At 41.3% G+C, this 23,719-nt stretch overlaps 1 protein-coding gene across 5 annotated transcripts in view; it reads left to right on the top strand.

The window, feature by feature from the left end:
- The first annotated feature begins 229 nt into the window (after positions 1-229).
- SPATS2L (spermatogenesis associated serine rich 2 like) overlaps positions 230-23,719 on the top strand; it is an 87,460-nt gene continuing 63,970 nt past the window's right edge. For 2 of the 5 annotated variants that reach the window (XM_075028085.1, XM_075028089.1), the window contains exons 1-3: positions 230-362; positions 15,327-15,387; positions 22,339-22,411. The gene's annotated coding sequence lies outside the window, so the exon portion shown is untranslated. The remainder of the gene's footprint in view (positions 363-15,326; positions 15,388-22,338; positions 22,412-23,719) is intronic. The other 3 variants (XM_075028084.1, XM_075028088.1, XM_075028087.1) reach the window with 2 other exon arrangements.

Here is a 23,719-nt window from a genome sequence, read left to right on the forward strand (position 1 = left end):
TTCGGGCAGCCCGGCTCCCGAGCGTCCCGGCGGAGCGCCCCGTCCCCCGCGGCCGCCCCCTCGCCGCCGGCCGGCCGGCCCTCTCCTCTCCGCCCCCCCCCCCCCCCCGCCCCGCGGCCCTCGCTGCGGGCCGGGGGCGCGCGGCGCCGCCGCCGCTGTGGGCGGGGGCCGTTGCGGCCGTTACTGAGGCGGGCCCGGGGCGGCGCGCGCCTGCAGGGGAGGGGCGCGAGGCGTGTCCCCGCGAGCGGGCGGCCGTGCCACAGCCGCGATCCGCTGCCGGCCGCCGCGCCCCGCGGGTCCGCAGCCTCCTCCCCGGCCTCTGCCGCGGCGGCCCGGCCTCGCTGCGGCCGGGCGGCCACCAGGTAAGGCGCCGCCCTGCCCTGCCCTGCCGTGCCCTGCCCTGCCCTCGGCCGCACCTGCGCGGGCCCGCCGGGAGTTTCTCGCCGAGGGGTGCCGGGAAGGGGGGACGGTAACTGTGGTGCCGCGCGGCACCCCGCCCGCTGCTCTAACGCTTGGGGTCCCGGCGCCGAGACCCGGAGGCGGGCGGGGGCCCCTCCTGGCGGCACGGGGACTGCGGCCGGCCCCGGCCCCTCGGGCCCCGCCCGGCGTGCGCCGGGACCGGCTCTGCGAGCGCCCGGGAGCCGCTGGCCGTGGCTCGCCCGCTCCCGCCGCTCCGCCAGCCCCCAGGCGCCGCCGGAGCCGAAACTGGGCTGGGCTGGGCTGTGCCGTGCTGTTCGAGGCTATTCGGTAACAGCCTCGGTCGTAAATGATTAACCGCACGCCCGGGGAGCAGGGAGCCGGGTCTTTCCGAGCGCAGCCGTTTACCCCCGGCTGTCTTCGCGGCCAGACGCGCTGAGCCAGCGGTACGTTTGTTCCTGAAATGCTGCCTTACGTTTTTGCATGGGCTGTGAAACGCTGCTGCGAGTGCTCACGTACCACAAGGTAGGGATGAAGGTTGCGGTGCCCTAGCTACTGTTTCTGCACAAATCCATCCGTTTGAGGACTTGTTTTATCCGCGCCAAGGCAAAAGACCACGATGGTGGTAGGGTTGTGGTTTGGTTGGTTTTTTTAACGTTCGTTGTCTTTTTTACTGTGCGTGAAAAAAAATTTAATCATTAGGTGTGGAATCCGCTGATAAGCAGTGGCAGCTGGCAATATTCTTTTATTCTCTGTCAGAATGCAATGCTTCCTTTGTTGAGCTGTAAATGAATAGTCTAAGCTTCTTCCCCACCCTCAGCCTCATCTCATCCTGAGATGTGAATCATTTGTACTACCAGATTTATTTTCTTTAGGAGAGCTAAGAGGCACCACAGAAAATCCATCTGTTTCATTCTAGGTCACATTCCCCTGGATTGATTTGGTTGATTCCAGCTTGAAAATGTGCTTCAAGGCAACTAATGATCTTCCATGGGAATTCTTTTCTGTTAACTTTTAAATTTGAATTACCAGTGTATGTGTAAAACATCATTATTCTGTTTCTTTGAGCTCCTGAGGCGGCCATAAAATATTTTCCAAAACATGATGATTCAAGGAAGGTAAACTAAAAACTTTCCAAACAGAAAGTGGAAAAGACTGCTGCATGCAGAATGTCAAGGTTAACTAGGAACGTATTTGCACTGACCATGAAAGAAATCCTGGGTGATAACCTGTTGAATGCCACTAACTGGAGTCTTCAAGCTGCTGTGAACAGGACACTGTGCCCTTGCCACAACTGTTTCCGTGAAAGCAGTCGAACTGTGTAAATGCAGAATGATTTCCAGGCCAGAACAGGTTCTGATGAATTTTGTGAGGCGCCATCACAATCTGCTGGAGCTGAACACTGCTGCTAGGCTGTGAGTGTTCTCCTAATTATGTTATGGGAGTTGAAGGAGTTTGGTGCTTTATGAGAACAGCAGGATCTGTTAAATGTAAGGAGACACCAATCAAGATAAGGCTTGTACTGTGTCAGGTACTGTATAAACATGTAGGGAGGTAAGGTCACAACTCTGGGAAACTTACTGTGTAAGAAAGTGTTATGATTAAGATGAAGTAAATTAAGTACCCTTCAAAATGTTCTCAGGGTTACACTTAAACGAAGGGGCTGTTTCCACGGTCCTTATGCCTAGGCATATGCCTAAGAAGGAACATGTGCTTGAGAGTTATTGTTTTGGCTGACATATAGTAACGAGCCTGAAAATTGAACGCAAGCATGTCCAAGTACTTTCTGCGTTGAGGGAGGTTTGGTTCTGAATCTAGCTCAGTTTTTCTTATCTAGTCTTTCTTGCTCAAAGAAATGGAAATGAGGCTATGTCAGGACACTTTCCAGCCATATCTGAAATTTTAAGGAAATACCTGTCCAGAACTGAAATCAGTTTGGGCCCATTTTTAAGAGAAAGCACAACAAGATTCCAACGGCCTGCAATGTTTTTTATTTTCTTTGAGCTTTCTTCTAGCAATGGTGGAAGTACCAAAGCTGTGCCTGTCTGCAGTTGTAGGCAACCTGTATTTGGTATTAATTCCCCCAGGCTGTTGTATTTGTGTTCCTTTTCACCCACACCAGTTCCCTCTGTTGTCATTCTAGGGACTGTATTTCCTAGGATGTTTTCAGAGCTCATGTCTCAGAGGTCTTTGGACACTGTTAAGTAATGCTAGTCTTGCAGAATACAAAAAAAATCCTCAGTCATTTTCTCCAAACAATCTGGTGTGGTGCTTTACACATCTAAAGGAAAGGTCAAACTCCACTTTTCACAGTGCACCAGAGGATAAAAGTAAAGCTGCGTAACAATTTGGAGCAGAAAACCCAAGAGCAAGGAGGCTTTGCACAAAGATCAAGGGAAGAAAAATAACTTACAGTTTAACTGTTAATTGTAGTTAACTTGTAGTTAACGCTAAGGATTTTATTGCCCATGTTACTCTGGGGAAATATGACTCCATATCTATGGCTGGTGCTACTGTCTCGTCCATTCTCTGTGTTTTTCTGCACTGTTCCAATCCTCCAGTTTCTCTGTTCTTCCTTCTGCCTTTTCTTCCCTCCTCAAATGCTTCATCAGCTTTCTTGCAGTTTTCTCTTTCATATACAAAAACGAACAGTAGTGAAATAGTTAACTTCAACAGCAAAGTGCCTTTATTTTAGACTGGGTACCTTCCCCTGCTAATAGTTATTTGAAAGCAACAGTCCATAGTATTATCAAAGAATTTGGCCCTGAACTTCACTGAGATTAGCAGGGGGCTGTGCAGTTCTTATCTCTTTGCCCTGTTTGTTTCTGAGCACCTTGAGCTTCAAGAAGACGGTACAGTGTTGTTTTGCCTTTACTTTGCATTTGCAAGATTCTCTTTACAGTCCTGAGGACTATAAGCTCATGTTTTAGAGTGTGAGATGATGGGATGTGTAGTTACATTGGGGGTATATTTGGCATAGCAGGACTTTTACTTCCGGTATATACCTGAAAGTGGCGTCATTGGTGACTCCCGCAGCAAAGATTTTGGCCCTGGTAGGTACTCTCTTGTAACATGCCAAAGACCAGCTTCTTGCCTGATATAATTTGATAGGGCAGTCAGAAGAGCTAAATCCAGCTGGCACCTTGACCAGTGGTGTGTACAAAATATATTGCTTGATTTCAGGAGTGGATTGTGGGAGCACAGGGAGTATAAATTCTGGGATGCAGCAAAAGAAGCTGGAGAGTGAAAACTGACATTTTTTTTTACCGTTTAGTTTCAAAGTACGTGGGTGGAACAGATGGGTGAAGAGGGCAAGTCTGACAGCTGTGACTTTTGTTTCTGGATGGAGGTGCAATAATTCCCTAGTTCTGGATATGGATTAGAAGAAATCTGGTTTTGCTTATTAGCCCTCACTGTCTTTCTTGCTGTAAATTCGTCCATGTGAAGCTTGTTTAGAAACTCTGTAATGAAATCATATGTGCAAATCTCATTTTGTGTGTGTGTGCATTTGTGTGTAAAACCTGAGAACTGAAAATGTGATTGGGGCAGGTGGAGAAGTAAAACATTTCTTACTTCTCAGAAGTCATCAGCAGATGTAATTGACCCTTTTTTTGTGAGAGACTTCTGAAACAGACTTCAAAATTAGAGAGTCAAATGCTGGTTTCTCAATATAAAAAGTGTCTTTTTGTTGAATAGGCCACCATATACTTAGTGTGCGATGGCAAATTTGCTCAATTACTAAAGTGATTATTAAGCAACAGCGACAATGCTTTCACTCAGTATCCCAGTGCAATTATACTTTTTCTAGATCTTGTACCAAAACAGCTTCTGATGATTTTCTGTTTAGACAAGGCAAATAGTGCTGCAGACCCTAATTAGGGTTTTGGAATAAAGTCAAAACTCTGCATGTGTTTTAAACTTCTCTCGTAAAACAACAATGATATAGAATGCCTGCCCATCTTTTTGTAATACAAAAGAGACTAATCTAAAAATACGCTCTGCATATACATAGTAGGAAAGGTTTGTGGCATAACATTTTCAAAGCCTGTTCTTTTCTTGGTTTGCTCTTAACTGAAGCTATACAGTTTCTTCAAAATCCATGAGTTACAAATGAATCTGCAATACTTTGTGACTCCTTGTCCTTTTCCTTCAGACAAAAGGCCCTTTCAATCTGTTGTGGAACAGTCACTGATTCTCATGTGGTCATTCAAGAAAAGGATAGTGATTGGCCTTCATAATAGGCCTTTCAATACTCTTTCTAGTGGTTTGCTGACTGAAAAAAATGCCTATGGCTGTGTACTGTGTCCAGTGTTTAAATTACTGATGAATCTAATCTCCCAAGTGTTGAAAAGGTAAGAGTTCAAATGGCAAAGAAACCTCACCTGTTTGTGAATACCACTGTGCTGGTGCTCAGATTTGGGGACAGATTTTGGCCTGTGTAAACTGGTACAGTTTTATTTGATGTTGATTGGCTGAAGGTCTGTTCTGTTTCTTTTTTTTTAAAGTGGTAATTTAAACTGCTGTTTCCGTGAACTGTGCTTCTAAGAGGGCTGATGCTGTTTTATGTTCTGAGTGGCGTTAAGCAGTGTTATCTGTTTGTGCTGTGTAAGGCCAAGTGGACTGAGTATGATTTCTTGGGAGGTGACTATCCTCGAAAGTTGTGGGTGTGTTTTGAGTTAGCATTAAAGAAGCTGCTACCACTGTTGTGTTGACAGTGCAGTCTCGCTGAGTTGTTATCCTTCTGTGCTGGTAAGGCCAACCTGCCTGGCAGTGTTTCAAAATAAACACCCCACATTCAGGGCAGGTAGGCTGGTGTTTGTTGTCCCAACCTTATGCAAAATCCATGCAAGGATTTATGGTGTTTGACTGAGTCTTACCTGGAACAGCATCAAAAGGTAGTGTTTGTGCTATGAGACATTTCTGAATTATGCTAGTTCTTCAGGATCCTGGTTGATTTTGTTAGAAACCTGTGCAGAGCTTGCCCTGAAGGTCCAGTGCTGGAGTGTCTGCCTGAGTGCTCTCCGTGGCACGTGGCTTTTATTGCTGCTGAAGACTGATGCATGCTGGCAGCTAATGGGGTGGCAGATCAGGATTTGAGGCTTTCTTTTTGGTTTAGGTACAACTGCCAAGGAAGAGTATTGGGCTCCGGATGACTCTGAGCTCAAGCATATACTCGGATAGTCATTTCAGACTGAATTATTTTCTTAGTAATATGTAAAAACAGCTTTCAGTATGTACTGTCCTACACACATCCAGTTTGTGGCTTCCACTTCTGCACTACACTTAACTATCTACTTTTAGTATTTCAATTACAGTGCTGTGTATGGTTCTCTGTGTAAAATTAAATGCAATGAAAGCCTTGCACGTGTAGTCTGGGTGTGGTGGTACTTCTGAGTGGGAATGTATTCAGAGACTGTGGTTTATACTAGTGGTGGAAAAAATCTACAAGTCCCAAAATGTCATCACTGTGGGACTTCTCCTTTCTGTGTTGATGGAGGGAATAACTATCTTGTGCAGTAATACTAGCCTGTGCAGAATTTGATTTAGTGATCTTTAGGACTCAGTCTGAATGAAATGTTGCCTTTTTTGTAATTCTGTTTTCCAATAATAACTTAGTGCTGGCTAGAAATTGTTTTGAGTTGGCTGGTTTGTTAAGCTGCTGGCATGAAGTTATGCTTTGGTGTTAGGATCAGAGCTTGTACTCCTTACTCTGGAGTTGATGAGGGGAGGGATGGTGGTGGAGATAGACTGCTTGCACAGCACTCAGGTGGAGAGAGGCTTCCCCATCTGTTCCTGCAGCTCCTGAGGTTTCCCATGTACTGCAACCGCTTTGTTACTAGAGTGAAAGAAGGAAACCTACTTCTCATTAAAATCCTCAAAGAACTTGAGGGTTTCTTGCTCCACAATAGCCAAATTATGTTGTGTACAAACACAGTGGAAGCCAGAAAGGATTGTATAATTCATCTGACCAACAGACAGGCAGCCAGGTCTGAAACCCAAGGGAAAAACGGAGTCAAAAGATCAGGTGTACTGTCAGATGCACAGAGCTGTAGCATGGGTAGGGTGAGGTGTATCTGCCAATGGTGCCCTGAAGAGGTCTGCAGTGTGTGGCAAATACAGATGAACTGGAGCAGCTGCTGTGTAAGAGTGCCTGGAGGCTTGTAGTAGTGAAGAATGCAGAAGATGGTGGTTGGAAGGAACCCTGGTGAGGGAGGAAGGTCAGGGAAGATCCCAGGGCCCAGAAGGAGCTCTGGCAGTCGGAAGGCACCAGGTTTTTAACAATGTCTGTTCAGATACTCAAGTAGGAACAGAAGCTCGTGAGGTGAGGGTGAAAGAGGGTAATTACAGGGAATATCTTTTCTGTGTGATGGTAGTACAAACTGAAGGCATCCCTGGCTCTGATGGGGTATTCCTCAGGTTTGGCCACTTGGTTGAGTATCTGATGGAAATGATGGGCTTGTAGCAGTTCATAAGTTACTAATTTAGAGCCAGATTCTCTTGGGGCTTATGCTCACTGAAATGCACAAGTACAGAGTTTGGCCCATTATCATTACTTCCTTGTCATTCAATTGAAACAGTTCTCCCTTTATTAGCTGTTGCTAAAACCACACACCTGTCTCCATGCTCTTGTGCCTTGGTGATCTACATGTGCTGATTCTTTACCAAATTGCTGGTGGATTGGAAGGTTTTGCAGAAGGCCAGAGAGTATGGTTGGCATACAGTTGATTGCGATAGCTGCACTGACTTTTTTTTTAATGTGGTAATTATTATTTTGTCCTAGAAGAAGGAAAATAAATATCCAAACAGTGATGCATCGGGGAATCCTTGAGCTGAGCAGACAGTCAGCTTTACATCAGAAGAACCCTGACTCCCTAGTGTTTATCTGTATGGAAAATGTCATTTTTCTGGCAGATGCTGAAGACAGGAAATCCGCAACATCAGTGGAGTTGCATTTTTGTGATACTGGTGTAAATTCAGTATCTTGCCTTATGATCTTTTTAATATTTATATTAAATTCTGCTCTTTTTTGTTGTGTAGTTATTTTTTGTACTAAGTTTACTGGGCTTTTTGATATAAGATGGTTCTAATAGTGTACTGTTGGGTCTGCATCACAGTGTGGCCTGTAACATCACAATTTTTTCCTGTTGTGAGGGATACAAGCCCTTCACATGTCTGAAATTGGTGAAGTCTGGGTCCTCTTCAGCTTAGTTTCTTGGGAAAGGATATTTGAAACTAAGGTCCTGTCAGAGCTCTGCATGTATTGGAAGTTTTGCAGCGCTTTTGATGTGAGTAGGAGTTTGGTTCTATGTCCTTAGCCAAGAATATGGCATGAGAGACAGCTATGGAGCAGGCTGCAGCAGTGTGCTGCCTTTCACTGCACTAGTCCTGTGTTTATGTAGTGCTCAGTCCTGAAACTTCTGGCAGTTCTGTGAGAGGGTTCACAGTCCACAGAGTGTTTTGGGATGAAGGGTACTCTATAACTTGAAGAGTTCTATTTTATTTTGTAGCAAAGAGAGTAAGCCTGCAAAACCAAGGAAGTTCTGAACAAGGGCAGGCATTTGGTAGTCTGGAAAGTCACTCTGCTGTTGCCTAATCTGGCAACAGATGGTCATGTATGTAAATTCATCCATTGAGCTGCCATCACTTGACAAAGAATGATGAGTTGCCTTTCTCTATGCTAATGGGATGAGTTGAGGTTCCCATGTTAGCATTTTAACACGTGATTCCCTTCTCTTAAGTTACACTGTATCTGACCCTGATTATTTTACACATTACCCTATAGATGAGGAAAGGTTGGAAACTTCTAATTGCCTTCCTGGTGTTGGATTTTCAGAGATGTTGAGTGCAGAAAGTTTTAATTGGAATTCTGTGCAGTCAGGTCCCCTGAAGATCAGGCTGTAGGTGAATGGTGGTACCTTGCGAAGTATTTGCATGAGAATTGCCAAGGAGCAAAACCAGATTTATTAAGCTATAACAAGGGGCTTGTTAAATGGAAGAGGGATCATCTTGCAGTTGCAAAGTCTATTAAACTGCAAAAAGGTTAGTCATTACCATTGTTGCATCACATTAAAGGAATGAAGCAATGTAAATGCAATCATTAATTAAACTGAATAGCATACCTTTAAACTATCATTCACTATTTTAAGTGAATAAGATCATCTTCCTTTTGGAAAGCCACTCAGCCTGATATTAAAGATTCCTTTTCTGTAAACTAAAAAAGAAAACCTGCAAGATTGCTGTTACTTGTGACAAAAAAATAGATATTTTGTATCATGGTATAGTGCTCATTCTCTGCTGAACTCAGCCTACCAGGTTCTGCATCCTCACTGAGCTGCCTGCAAAGTCAGAGCCCAGCTCTTCAGAAGTGGTTTAATAGAGGGAAATGGTCAAACAGCATGATAGCAAGTGCTGTTTTTCTACAGTGACAAAAGACCTGGGCAAGGACAACTTATTTTGAAATCTTGGGCTGTAAGGTAGGAGGTGCTTCACCACATATATATGGGAGCAAGGCTCTTGCAGAGCTGCATTCTTCCTGCAGGCCTTACGGCAGGCATGGAGAACCACTGGAACTGGCGCCAGCTGGCAGCTGGGGTGGTTTGGGATGACTGTTGCTGAGTGTGCTGGTTTTGTTGGATTTTGTCTCTAAAATTTGGTACCAGACTCCATAAAAGGCTTTGCCTTTTGCTAGTTTAGGATTTTTCTGGGAGGGACCTCAGGGGCTTTTATGCACTACATTTTTGGACATTTTCAGATTTCATTGCTAGCCACAGAGAAGAGCTTTGGGAAGGAATCTGCTGTTAATTGAAATGGAAAATATAGGGATACACAGGCTCTTGAACAGCAGATGGACTTCTTAAGAGACAGGCCATAAATTATTAACCTTCTGTGTTTAATACAAATGTAGAAAGGTAATTGTTCATGGATTAAAGTTTAACCCCCCACCCCCCAAAAAAAACCAACAAAAAGCCACACACGCATGCACGCAAAAAGTATACAAATAAACTGTGTGTAGTTAAAAGAAACATCCGAAGAACAGTCAGATGGTGGTGATGAGATGGGAATATATCACCCACTCATATTCAGCACCATCTGAACTCTACTATGTAAGATTTTCAGCACAGGTGATACAAGGAAGTCTAAGAAGTGTATGTATGATCTGTCTTGTCATACATACAGAGATGAAGACTGTATGATTTACTCTGGTCTGATTCTGTATGCTTTTTTTACATGACGGCTTTAAATTTTCATGTAGCTTCTTCCTTGAAAGAGTCTACCAGGTTTACCTTCCCACAGCTTGGTCCTGCATCAGGATCAACTTAGGAGGAGGAATGAGGCCCAACCCTTGTCTGTTTCTAGCTGTCTCCCCAGATTGTTTGGAATGCTATTTCCATATTCAGGATATACACTGAAACCATCCAGGAGTCTATTTGCTTTTGATGAGTATCTGGGGGGGGTAGTGTGTGTGTTGTTTTTAAAACAAAATATGAAAAAATTAGATTATGTTAATTTTTGCCTCAAAGTGGCTAATGAATCCAAGCTGACAATTTGTATAAAAGATTTGGCCTGAAGTCATGTGAAATAAATGAGTTCTCATAATTCCTTGAAAGGAGAAGCCAAGAAGAGAACTGCTAATAACATCCTAACCATTATGTGTTAACAGCCATGTGATAATATTCATGTGATTATTGACAGATGTGAGCATTCCTCTGTGAGAAACATAAAGAGCTTAAGTGTATTGAACCTCTCTTCACCAAAATGACAGGCCATCAGAAGAAAAACACTTATACAGAGAGTGCATCTTTCAGAGCTGTTACAAAAATGGCTCTGCAATTCCATTTCACATGCAATATATACGTAAAGAGTAGGGCCAAAGCAACACCTTGATTTCTGGAAAATTGTCTGTGTTGCTGATAAATGTTAGTTTCTTAATTTCTCTTGGGGCATTGATTCTGTGGAATTCCTGTTTTGGTTGTACAGGAATTGATTTGCCAGTTTCTGGGTTTGTCTCTTCAATCACGTATTTTTTCATTTTTTTATGTAACAGTGCTCTGTTCTATTGGTTTAGGAAATATTTATTAAGCAACCTTGATTGCAGGTCCTGGCCAGCTCCAGCTACATTGCCTCCCTCATCCTGGCTCCCACGCTGGGGCTTTACCTTAGTCAGGTTTTGAATTATTATTTGATTCATTGTTGGGTTTTTTGTTTGCTTTTTTCCCCAGTGGCTCTTATCCCTTATGCTCCCATGATATCATAGTAGTCAAATTTAGGTCAAAGTAGTATCCTAAGGCGAGGCTGTTTCCAGAAGTCTTCTCTTACTTAAATGCCAGGCGTGTGAGAGGGACCAGCTAACGGTATTTCTGGGGAACTGTTGGACTTTATATTCTAGTACCAGACTTTATAATCTACTTCTGTCTTCAGGCTCTTAAATTTTGTTAAATATTATTTTTATTTTATATAATAAATAATATAAAATAACTATATATCGATATATTTAGACATACCTAAAGTTTGAAGGTTTTCCTTAAATTTCTGTGATCTTTTTACTTAGCCGTAAGCCATCAGCACTGAAGGAGGACTGTTTCAGTGGTTTCATGTTTGTTCCTTAGCGAGCTAATGTTAGGTACCGTGTTCTATGGTAGTTCATGTTCCTTTTTTGCAGTTGCAACACGTTTATTTTTGGGGGTGGGGACGGACAGATTGGTTGTGTCAGAAGACTGCACTGAGGTTTTCCTTTATTCCCTCATTTCTGCTGGAAGTTCTGACAATGATCATAGGGAATTGGGTAAAAATTTGGCCTCTAATACAATGAAGAATGGCTGTTTCACTTTTATCTGCTACCCTTTTTAAAATATGAGAGATTAAAATAATTTTTCCCACCTACCACCCCCACATATAAAATGCCTTACCCGTATAAAAAGTAATTGTAATGCATTGAAAAAAAATGTTTCTTCTCATCTCCTTTTACTTTCTCTTTAGAGAAGATGTAGTTAAAAGTAATTAAAGTGTATAATGTTTTGAAAGTCTTCTACTCTAAATAGGAATTGAAATTAAAATTTTAAAAATCTGTATTTTTTTCTTTCCTTTTTTCTTTTTTTCTTCCTCCTAAGCTCATTCCTGGAAATCATGTGATGCCTCCAGTCAATTCTGCATGCATAGTAGCATGCACCGAACACACCATTTCTGATCTAGTGGGTCTCAGTCCTTTAGGTATGGCAGGTTCCTATTCAAATACTCCTGGTAGGACATAACTGTGGGGAGTGACAGCAGTGGATTTTCAGCCATGCTTTAGGGCTGGCTTGAATACTGATAGTTCACTGTTAGTATGACTTTTATTAAATGAGGCATTTCATTATATACAAGATGTGAAAAGATGTAATAATTTCACTCTTATTTTGTAACTTGGTAATTCTGCTTTTAATAGCCAGCTTTTACAATGTACTGTAGTCCTGAACATACACTAGGAGTTGCTTGTATGCCTTCTCAAGTTCATTGACTTAAGTAATTCACTAGGAGAAGAGATGCACTTACGTAGTAAGGTGGCTGAGATAAATTTTAATTTTTAACATATTGGTGATCAAGATGAATGTGAGGTGGTCAGGCAGCATGCGTGTTTGAAATCTGCAGGTATGGATGTTAAGGTATTTGTTGATATGTGAAAGCTTCAGTTGGTCATACTGGGGACTAGAGTTAAAAAGATGATGTTGAGTTGATTTCATGGGTGATGTGAGCAGAGCCTATACCACGTAGGTCCATCGTGGAAGTCAGGAGACCTTGGAAACAAGAAAGATAGGTTGTAGCCATGTTTCTTTTTATTGTGCCCCTCCCCCCTTCTACTTAAGCAGCAAAAATCTTAGGAAATAAAATGGAAAATAAACAACATCAATGTACTGTGAGTTTGCAAAGCTAAAACAAATAGAAGTCTGATAGTTCGCCAAAGCAAAGGTTGGGTTAGAGATCATAGCTTGGCCATGTTGCATGCACGTAATGTTTTCCATGCAACTTTCTGTCATTAAATCTAACGTGTTACTTTTTTTAGTGTACCATAAAATATGCAGACTATGTCTTGTGGGTGAGTGGATATTACTGGAACAAACTTTACTCTTGGTATCTCAAAGGCACTTGGAGCAGAGGTGCCAAGTCATAAGTCAGTTGCTGAGGCTCCATGTCAGCAGTAAATACATGTTTGTTCCTAGGTAAGTAAATACAGACAGGAATTCTGAATAAATGATCCATACAGAAGGTGCTATGCCAATAAACTGAGGCAAACTCTGATTTCCTTTAGCATAGGGTGTATCTGAGTTCACTGAAGGCATTCCAGATTTGCACCAGCACTCACTCACTTTTAACCAAACTCATTAGCAGAAAAGAAAACCAAGCTGTATTTTTGCTTTATTTTAGCCAAATTCCTTCATAAGTAAAAGACTGACACAATTGTTTCAGCTGAAGCCCAGGCCAAAATATTTTAAATCATCAAAGAAACAGTAAGTTCCAGCGTGAGAAGTTTGCTTCAAAACTTTAGGGGGTTTATTTTGTTGCTTGTATGTCATTCCCATGAAAATGCTGCTTTGACATACAAATTAGTGTTTCATGGAACCTTCTGTCTCAGCGCTGAGAGTGTTCTGTGTGCTTTACTTTGTGATGTGAAATACCACATGGGAATGAGATCTCATTTATGCTCGTGACTGAGTCTGACCAAGATCCCCTGGGTAATTTTGTTCCTCCTTCCTATTAAAACTTCAAAAGAGGCTAGAGTTATATTTACATTTGTAAATTGATTTCATTATTTATTTTTGTTCATTATGATCCCATTCTTAGAATTCATATGCAACAAGAAAAGAAGGTATTTCCCATTCTAAATGGAGAGAAATAAGGATTGGAGTTTTATGTAAGAAGGAATATATCTAATGACAGAAGGGCAACCAAGTTGGTGAGGGGCCTGAAGCACAAGTCTTATGAGGAGCGGCTGAGGGAACTGGGGCTGTTTAGTCTGGAGAAAAGGAGGCTGAGGGGAGACCTTATCGCTCTCTACTAGTGAGGTGGGTGCTGGTCTCTTCTGTCAGGTGGCTGGAGATAGGACAAGAGGAAATGGCCTCAAGTTGCAGCAAGGGAGATTTAGGTTGGATATTAGGAAAAATTTCTTTACTGAGAGGGTTGTCAGACATTTGAATAGGCTGCCCAGGGAAGTGGTTGAGTCACCATCCCTGGAGGTATTCAAAAAGTGTGTGGACAAGGCACTCCAGAACATGGTTTAGAGGGCATGGATGATGGTTGGACTCGATGACCTTGAAGGTCTTTTCCAACCTACGTGATTCTCTGACTCTATGATTCTATGACAGGAGCTCTATACTATAAAACATGCTTCGTAGTTGCGATCAGCTCTTGTAGGAGCGCCAGGAAGGAGAGAAGAGTATGAAACTGCTTAGATGATAGCTGGCTAGTAGTTCTCAGGCCTCCTTTCCAGAGATCCAGCCAAGTGGGATGGAGTGAGATGGAATTAGACTTGAGGATCCCATTGCTGCTGCAGTACTGGACCCTGGACAGAGTGGTTGCTTTCTGAGCAGGATACAGTACCTGCTCTAATGGGTGATGCAGAGTCTACATCCCTCTGCTGGGCTACTTTCCAGTGAGGATTCCCAGGAGATGCTGTCTTCTTTGGGCTTCTTGTCTGCTGATGTTGTTACAAAGGCAGACTCAACACTGTTGTTATGACATGACAGTGTTGATGAAAAGTTCTGCTTTTCACATTCACGGTGTGATGTTTTTTCACAAGCACGGTGAGGGTGGCAGTAGACCAAGTCCCCTGAAGCCCTCTCTCTGTGTCCCAGTGTAACTTGGAGGGGACGTCTTTAGATGTGGTCTCTAGTAGGGCTTTTTGGTGTCTTTAATTCTTATTTATTGTAGTCTCTGATATAGAATAAGGCACAGTAAATCCCAGTATTGGCTGGGTATCAGTATCAGGAAAAGTTATAAACCTGTTCCTCAGGATTGAGCTTTTTAATGCACCCTGTAGATTTCACAATATCTGCATATTCTGTGTGTTAAGCACATGTCTGCTATAGCTATACTATGTTGCTTTTGGTACTGATCTCACTGCCTTACCTGTGATACTAAGCCGCTGTAACACTGTCTACTAAATTGCAGCATAAACTCAGCATCTGCAGCCTTGATGCATTATCTACCACACGTTGATTATGTTCAGTAGATACCCTTTGTCTCCTAAAATAATCCCTCATTCAGTTAAAAGCATATGCACTCACACGTTTTCTCTGCCTACTGCTTATTTGGCTAAGCAAATAATTTTAACCTTTTAAAAGCATCATTTACATACTTTTCTTTCTCAGAATATGATTAAGTCTTGAAATGTGTATACAAAAATATATACATTGGCTTTGTTATTAAGAAAATAGCTATTGGTTTTGGAACAGTTTAAAAAATTGCTTTATGAAGTGCTGAATAAAAACTATTTGACAGAGTGAGGGCACAACTGATTTTGCGTAAGTGTGCAAAATGTGTAGGTACTACTTCTTTCAGAAGCTTCTGTCGGGAGACTGAAGACAGATTACATAGAGGATGTGCCAGTTTGAAAATAGTGGTGATTACACTTGAGTTGAAAATGAGGTATTTCATCTGTCATTAATCGTAGAAGCTCTAAAATGCTTAATTGTTCTGATTTGCTAGAGATGAATGGGAGGATAGTTTTTGCCCAGAAAATGACATTGTGGATATATTTTGGAACTTAGTTACACTTTTTATGATTGTCTTTTAGAATTAATTATAAGGTTAATGTTCTGTGTAAACTAACATACTCAAATTTACACGGGTCCACAGAGAATTTTCTAATAAATCTGTGGAGGTTATTTTTAACTTGTTAACACTTACGCTGTCTGAGACAGTATTTTTTTTTTTAGTTCCCCAGCCTCAGTAAAAGGAAGCTTTCCTGGCAGATTGACCTTTCAGTGTGCAAAAAAGGTAAGTAAAACTCACAGTGGACTCCAAGTGGCAGCAGAATTCAATTTGGAGGAGGCAGTTTTCACACAGAAGCATAGAGACTCCACAGATTGTAAAGAATCTTTTTCTCATTCTTTTTAGAATCTTGTGGCCCCTGAAGTGTACAAAAATGGAGATCCCATAGCTCTTCTAGGCATTGAACATATCCTGGCTCATCAGGGTATCAGCAATTGTCTTAACCAGGGCTTTCCAGCTTTGTGGTGTTGCTTGGTTACTGTCATTCCCACAACTCTCAAATAAAGCAAAGCAAATGTAAAAAAACCCTGGTTTTTCTTTATGGGCTAAGCTACTGTACAGGTCCAAACAAAACAGAATTGTAAATCCTCTACAGCTTCTTTAATGATCTTTTTTTTCCTCAAGTATTCCACTTGGCTACTCACAAAGGCTTTCTATTTTAAATATGTTTTTTCACTATATTGGACTACTTCTAGGATTCTGCACAAAATCATTACGTTCAGAAGCTAGAATCCTGACTGGAGGCAAGGAATAACAAATAATGGCTTGTGTCGTCAGGCAGTCTTGCTAACTCCAGCTGGGATATTGCCTTTTCAGAGATATTTTATGTGCATCCTAAGTTCAGGGCAGGGAAAAGGGCGCAAAGCTTAGCTTGGAATGTGTTAGGGAATATTTTCTTTAGTAATGATAATAATGAAAAACTGTCATAACCATTTGGCTGAGGATCTCATGTCATTTTGTCAATATTTCCAAATGTAGCTTCAGAAGTCCTCTCCTGCCCTTAAGGGAATAATTTTGGCATGTGGGCTCATGTGTTTCAGGGAGAATTCTCATCTTAAATCCATTTAGCTGATCTTGACAAAGTATACAGACACTCTGAGAACTGGTATAGCATAGATGCCTGGGTAGCTATTCTGTTGTCATCCCTGCTCCACAGAAGAATTCTGCAAAATGAAAAGTTTAATTTTTTTATCACCTTCAGGGCTGAAATAGATATCAACTCAGACAGTCATTCTATTGATATGTTACAAGTTAGTGTAAGTTTCTTTTAATGAAGTTAATTCCAAAAATAAGGCTTCTCTGGGAACACGTGGATGAGTTTCTTGGTGAACAGAGAGCTTTCCATAAAACTACTAGGGTCATTAACAGTGTATGTAGAGTTGGTTACAGAAACCCTCTTTACTGTTTCTGAGAGTGGAGAAAACTAAAATAAATGGAGATATCTATGAGTCAGCCAGAGATTAAGGAAAAATAAACACATCCAAGTAAAACATTCCCAGCTGTGGAAAAAACTATCCCCATCTATCAGAAGTATGGAAAGTGTAGGAAGCAGACAGCAATTCTTGTAGGAAGTAGAAGTTTGAAGCATTGCCTTATTCTTATTGAGAGCTAGTGCTTTAGTGGGGCTCACAGCTCAGTCCTCTAACTGTTTTGGGTTTTCAGTCGGTCCAGTTCTTCTGACAGTGCGCTTCTAAGAGAGGTTTGTCATCCAGTGAGATACTAGGTGTTTAACTGTGTAGTGTGGAATTTCCAGTGCCATATGGCTTATGTATGTGTGTGTTACAGGTCCATTCCAGCTCCAGTTCTGTCAGTAGGAATTGGATTAGGCCCTTAATGCTTTGGGAGTAAAATGTTGACTGGCATTAGTTAGGAGGAGTAACAAACTGAAATAATGACAGATCACTGTTAGGAGAACAAAGGTGCTTACAGACTCTACATGTGGACTTGTTTTAAAAACTGTATCTGTAAAGAGTCTGAGGCCCATCTTGATGCTCTAGCTCACTCCACAGTTCCCACACAACTAGGAAGAGCTTCATAGGCTAGAAGGACTGGATATTCAAGTCCTTTAAGACATATAGATCATAGTAAACACCAGAGTTGGTTTGTTTTTTAAACCATGCTATTTCATGCTGGCTGAAGCTGAAGTGGTGCCAGTTGTATGTCTGATTGCATTGCTGGCTCTCTGCTATGAGAGCCTTCAAGAACAATTTTTCTCCTTGACAAGACCACACAGCATTTACAGGTTTTCTTCCTCATTGCAGCTGTTCTGCACTTACTGTAATTCTCTCCTGGACAAGTTGAACATAGATTCTCTCCTTTGCCCTAGTGTGGTATTATTATTCCACTTGTGTCACTGGACAGAAGTCTGGCATAGGATGAGAGCTGGTCCAATCCTGAAGCTTCTATTTGGTTTCCCAATCCTAAAGTCAACAGATTCTTTTGCTATAAAATCTTTGGCAAATATTAGATGAGGGTAGTTTTAGTCAGGGAGCTTATGCTGCTTTATAGTCGTATGCATCTTTTGTTGTAATAAGAAGCACACATTGTAAATGTCAATATGAATTGTTCTCGGAAGGCTGGATCCTGCTGAGTATCCTTAACACTGCATTCCCTGGCTGGTTAGAAACTGCAGTGCACAAAATGGAACATCATGGGTTAGTTGTAAATGCAGGCAGAGTTCAGCTTTGGAGGGTGTTGTTCATTGAGTGAGTACTGAAATGCAAAACAGGAATCTTGCAACTGTCTTGAAGTGTAGCAGTGACAGACAAGGAGCACCCCTTATTTACTTTGACTACATCAGAGCTTACAGTCTGTGTTGGGCGTAAGGTTGAGACTAAATGTCTTAAGGTTTGACTAAGTGTCAAAGACACCGATTTGCTTTCCATGTGCTAAATAACTGCATTGGCAATTAGGGAAGTGTGATTGACTCACTAGCTAGGCCAAAATAAAAAAACCAAAAAAGGTCCAAAAATCCAAGTGCCAAAACGCTCAACAAAATCTCACTTTTTTGTGTGTATACCAGCAGACTCCAAATAGCCTCTGCACTTGGTCATGTCAGCATTTGATAGAAGATTCCCTGCCTTTTTTTCGACTTGCTTCTCACACCAGATATTCCATCAATGGCCTTACCAGAGAAATATACTGGAATGAAAACTAGCTGTAGTCCATTGTATCCTTGTGTTACCAGCATTCATCCCAGCTTGGCATGCCTCTGATTCCAGCAATAAACCTATCTTTTAATTTTTGGAAAAAACAAAAACCAAACCAAAACCCAAACAAACTATTCTTAACATTAAATGTAGAAGTGACAGGTAGAGACATCAGAGTTAAATGTGAGCATTGTACCCTGCAAGCTAGCAGAACTGAAGCCTTCCATTCCTCCTTATGGTAGTCTTCTGTTGAGCTTATGAACATGTAGTGCTGAGTTCAGTTTAATGTTCAGCCCTGCAATATCTCTCTCCTTGTGTGCAGGCTACTGCAGGCAGGATCTCTTCAATTTGGCTTTTGCTTCAATTTGTTGTTGTGTTGAATGATAGCTATGTTTTAAGCTGGGTTTTGATTTAGGGCTGGAGGACTTTATTTACTGCTGGCTTCCACAAGGCAAGAGTTGATTTAGACACAGTCAAATAACTTCCAGTTAATTTCACTGCTAATCTTTGTCACTGGGCTATACTTAACATTGTATTTTGGACTGTGTTTAGGATATGTACTCAGGAATGGAGGGATTGAAGGTTATGTTTACTGTTAGGATCTGGAAGGCTCATAGGTCTACAATGGAATTAGCAGAATGCACTGTTTAGTTTTTTGAGTGCTTTCTGTGTGACAGGTGTATTGTGAAACCTAGGTTAAGGTTGGGTCAGGGCATCAGAAAAGAAGTGATCAAAGAGCTTGTTTTACTCCTCCAAAGAGTAAAGAAGGTTCATATAGGATAAGGACTCCTGTCCAGAGTGTTATATAGCTCATGGTATGCTTTGATTCTGCTCTTTAGATTCATTAAGGCCTATATCTCTATGAATAGCTGTTTGTGATCAAGATTTAACCTTAGTATCTGGTTTTGGTGCTTGCATGTGTTGTGTGTCACATTAATATTAGGATTAGGGAACTGTTAAAAAGGTCAAAGTTCAAGATGGGGAGGGATTTAAGTACTTGGTTTATTTGTATGTTCTCCAGGGCTGTAGAGCTGTGATGAGCACTGATACTTGCTGCTTTTTTTGGCTTATGTTAGTTTTGGTGCAGTTGTTTGTCACTGAGCTCTGTTTGATGTGAGGTTTGGTGATGTGATATCTGAAGCTCTGCTTCTTTTCTCTTCATACCCTGCAGTGGGGGACAATGAGTTGAAGGTTCTGAGAGGATGTTACATGTCATCTCCACACACGTGGTCTTCATTGGCCATAGATCTGCCACAGAGGCATATGGGCCACTGTTTCTAAAGTCTATATTCTTATCTGCAGAGTCACAGCATGTTTTTCTATTTCAGGGACTTTTTTGCTTGAAAATAAGAATCACTTTAAGAATTGACCTTTCATTATGATGGGAAATTATCTTAAACATTTGCAGACATTAAGCAACAGTATTTTCTCTGATAATACAGAAATGAAACAAGTTTCCTTTTAATTGTTGTACCTTTACTCTTGATTTCCTTTCTCCTCCCTTGAGTCATTATTTCCTGCTTGATGTTTTCTTTGATAATATGCCATGGAACAGTGAGTAAAGACAAAATGGTGAGTTAGGAAGGTAATCAAGTTATGGAGAGATGTCCCATAAGAATCCATTTATTTTTTCAAGATATTACATCTTATTTGGTCAAGCTTGATAGATCTAGTATTGTTTGGAAAGAACAAACCTTTACAACATACAATAAAACTTTTTTTTTATTTTACATATTACCATATGTAAATTACCATATTACATATAGCTGTCTTGGTTATCTACTTTTTTACTTTACAGTGATGCAAAATGAAAACTTTTTACTTCAATTTTTTGCTTGTGTTCCTTTGTCTTTTAAAATAGTCTTTAATAGTAGCAGCCCTCAAAGTACAAGAATTACAATTCTAACTTGAATAATTTTACACCAGTGACCATATTTCATATCGGAGACCACATCAAGAAATGGGATTCTGAGATTACTTGTCACTGTGGTCTTCAATATTTCATGTTCAAAAGGACAAAAATTGTGAAAAGAACTCACTGGGGGGGAGGGGGTAAAGTTGTAAAACTCTTCCCATTTGATTTTTCAGATTTTAATTTTCCACTGAAGTTGGAGAGGAATCTCTCCTGCAACTTGGGTTGAAGATGATCAAAACTGGGGTTTAGCAGGTGGTGTGTTATGCAGGAAAAAAGCAGAATCGCTGTAGTGCCTCAATACAATAATGTGCATGATTGATTTGTTCTGTTTAAATCCTAAAAATACCACCTGCAGACTACAGACATTACTGGAAGGAGTTAGACGTCCATATATTGGTGTAAGAAATGCAGTAACTATGAGGAATGTTGCTGTATTTCTTGGTCTCAATTCAGCTGCCCACTGGACAAAAGGGATGCACAGTGTCTCCCTCATTCTCAGCCCTTCCTTGTGTCCCTTTGAAGGGAATAAATAGCCAAGTCTTGTCCTTGCTTGTACTGAAGAACAAAGTACTGGTAGGGTTGTAGCATGGGTCTCTTCCTGAGCTCTTGATTAAGGTAGTCTGCCCAAAGACAAGGAAGTCGATATGCTTCCCTCACCAGGTTTCCAGCCCTTCTATTCATCTGATGGATGTGTGCGTGTTGTGTAGATTCCAACACCCAGAAGTGCTCTTTAACAATGCGACATGTGTGAGTACTTGTATTTCTTCATCGAAGCATCACATTTTAAATTACTCCATTCATTCCTTTGATTTTGAACATAACTGTGACTCAGCAAGCCATGCAGAAATGTGTGTTTAGATTGCAATGGACCTTGGGACCTAAGCTGTGAGAGCCTTTGTTGTGGGAGCCTTTGCTGGGTGAAGTGTTTCAGGGAACACCTGGCTGCTTGAGATGCGGATGCAATTAAGAGCTTTCTGCCTTGTTTGAAAATAAAACCTGTGACTCTGACAGGACTTTTGCACTAAAACTTCACTTTAGCTTTCGCAAAATACATAGCTTCAATAAGGATAAAATGGATGAAACAGGACAGCAGTCACACACTTTTGGTCTATTACAGAGAGTGAGTATTTTGTAATACAGAATGAAAAATAAGTCTGCAAAGACAATCCAGTAGTAGTGGTTTAGTAGACTGATTTCAGCAGTCAGGATGTCCAGAAATGTCATGTAATACTTCTAGGGTTAGGTGAGGTACTGCTGAACAGATCTTATTCCAAAGCAAACAAGGACCAGCGTGCAACTCGCTTAAGTAGCAACTAGAAAGGAATAATTCCTGTCTGGCATGCCTGGTTAAATCATAGACCAGTTCATGACTGCCTTCTCCCTGCAACTGTGGAAGAGAGTACAAAACTTACCTCTTACTTCCCCCCTGACCTCCTCCTGCTAATGAAATTGGGAAATCAGTTTCCATTCATCTGTGTATGGACATAAACAGGCACTCAGCTGTCCATGTGGTTGTACGTCTTTAACTTTGGGGAGAATTCCTCTGAAATTTATATGCAAATCGGTAAACGCCTTGTACTGTGGGCAAAGTACTGTTGTCAGTCTTTGGGCTTCCCTTTTGTTTCAGCTGAGTTAGAATTCTTGAGATAATATTGCTTGATGGAGAATGACCACACTGAAACTGCACTGGTGCTGCTCAGGGGGATTTGATTAGTAACTAGGGAGTTAGTGTAACTTGCACCTATGGCCCTCTTGCATTAATGGATAGAACGGTTCGCATCATTTAGGTTTATCTTTCTGCACATCCCAATGTGCTGGCTAGTTTGAGTTTAAAATATGTGTTAGTTTTAAAAATGGGTTTGTTTTAGCTGGGAGAATTGTATGTGTGGTCAGGAACAGGGCTAACAAAAAGGCTTAGGTAATTGCCTAAGCTTGCATGGCAGTGAAGATAAGCCCTGTAAAAACTGGTAAGGGCATCTGTCAGCACCCCCGCATGTTGACCGAAGTAGTAAGGGGATGAGAGATGTTTTTTTCACAAAAGTCTGCTGTAAGGAGAGAGCAGTGAGGTAAATCAAGAGTAAGTTAACTAATTACTTTCTTTTTAACTTCCAGCTGTTTTTGCAGGAGATACGGTCTATTGGAAAACATAGAAGAATAAGAACAGAAACTGGAGTAATTCTCAGTGGTAAGATACCTTTTACATCTCTCTTTGCTAATCATTGTGACTGGCATGTGGCCGGGTAAGTTCAGAAACTTGCAAGTCACACTTTCAACCTATACTTTACAACTGAGTTCATCAGGTTTCTTGAGCTATCCTGCTAAAGCTGTTCATAGTGCCACATGCCATAGCGATCACAGGAGAAAAAAAAAAAAGGCAAATGCAAAGGTAAGTACAATGGTGCTTTCTAAATTGCTTACTATGTATCTTTGACTTCTTACAAGGACACAGACTAGTGGGTAAGTGTGCCCACTTTCACATTGCACGTGTGTGATGCATAACAAATAGAAAGGTACTTTATTTATAGGTCTATCAGTGCAGGAACAAGAAGCCAGGAACTTTGGGGGCTTCTTTCAGCAGGGCAGTTCAACCTATTTATTGGAACATCTTGGAAGCTGCTTTGGTTCATGTTTTGTCTGTAGAGTCTATTGTTCACCACTCCACATAAATTTCTTTCCTTTATCTTCTTTCTCTGTGTCATTAAGTTGATCAGCTCTTACTATCTTGTCCTACTGCTTCTCCTCATCCTTTCTTTAGTAGTTTGAACCACTGTGAAGATGTATCATGTATTGCAACTGAAAGTTCTGCTGAACTGGTATTCTGAAATCATCTCACCCTAAGTATAATCCAAGGTGATGTTCAGAGGATGGTGGGTGGGAAAGGACAGCTTCATAGTACTAAAAAAAAAAAAAGAATGAGATAAGCCTACAAAACTGAGAAATGGGGTTTCTGCAATTGCCTCAGTTCAGAGGTGGTCTGAACCCAATGTTTTTTGTCACTTGTTTTGAAGAAAATAGTTGTTTAAACACATCAATTCCTTTTGCTGTTGTGTCTGAAGGTAGGCAGTTTCTCTCTGTCCAGCATGTTACAAAAGCATAAGCTCAGTCTGTTCCAAGCCTGAGTCTAACAAGTGGGCTAATGACATCAGCATTCTGTGTAATTCAAATGGGGATGACCATTTTTTCAAATGTCTTTAAGGTTCTCCAGTTTACTTGCAGCTTAGGACATCTGGATTGTGTTCCCTGTGAATAGCTTCCTGAGAAGTCTTCAGTGAATCACTTAATACCTCAATTTTAAATCTGTAAAATGAGATAACAGTACTCCTGCACTTGAGCATGGGTGTTGGGATAGTAAATAGATTATGTATTGAGGTATGTGAAATGCTCAGACATTATAATAAATAGGCAGAAGGAGCACTCATTTGCACGTTATTCATTGCATGTACCCTGTTTCTTTGGTGGACGGCAGTTATACTGTTTCTTAAGGATTTCCTTT

Source organism: Buteo buteo, chromosome 5 (assembly GCF_964188355.1).
Source record: "Buteo buteo chromosome 5, bButBut1.hap1.1, whole genome shotgun sequence".
Classification (NCBI taxonomy): domain Eukaryota; kingdom Metazoa; phylum Chordata; class Aves; order Accipitriformes; family Accipitridae; genus Buteo; species Buteo buteo.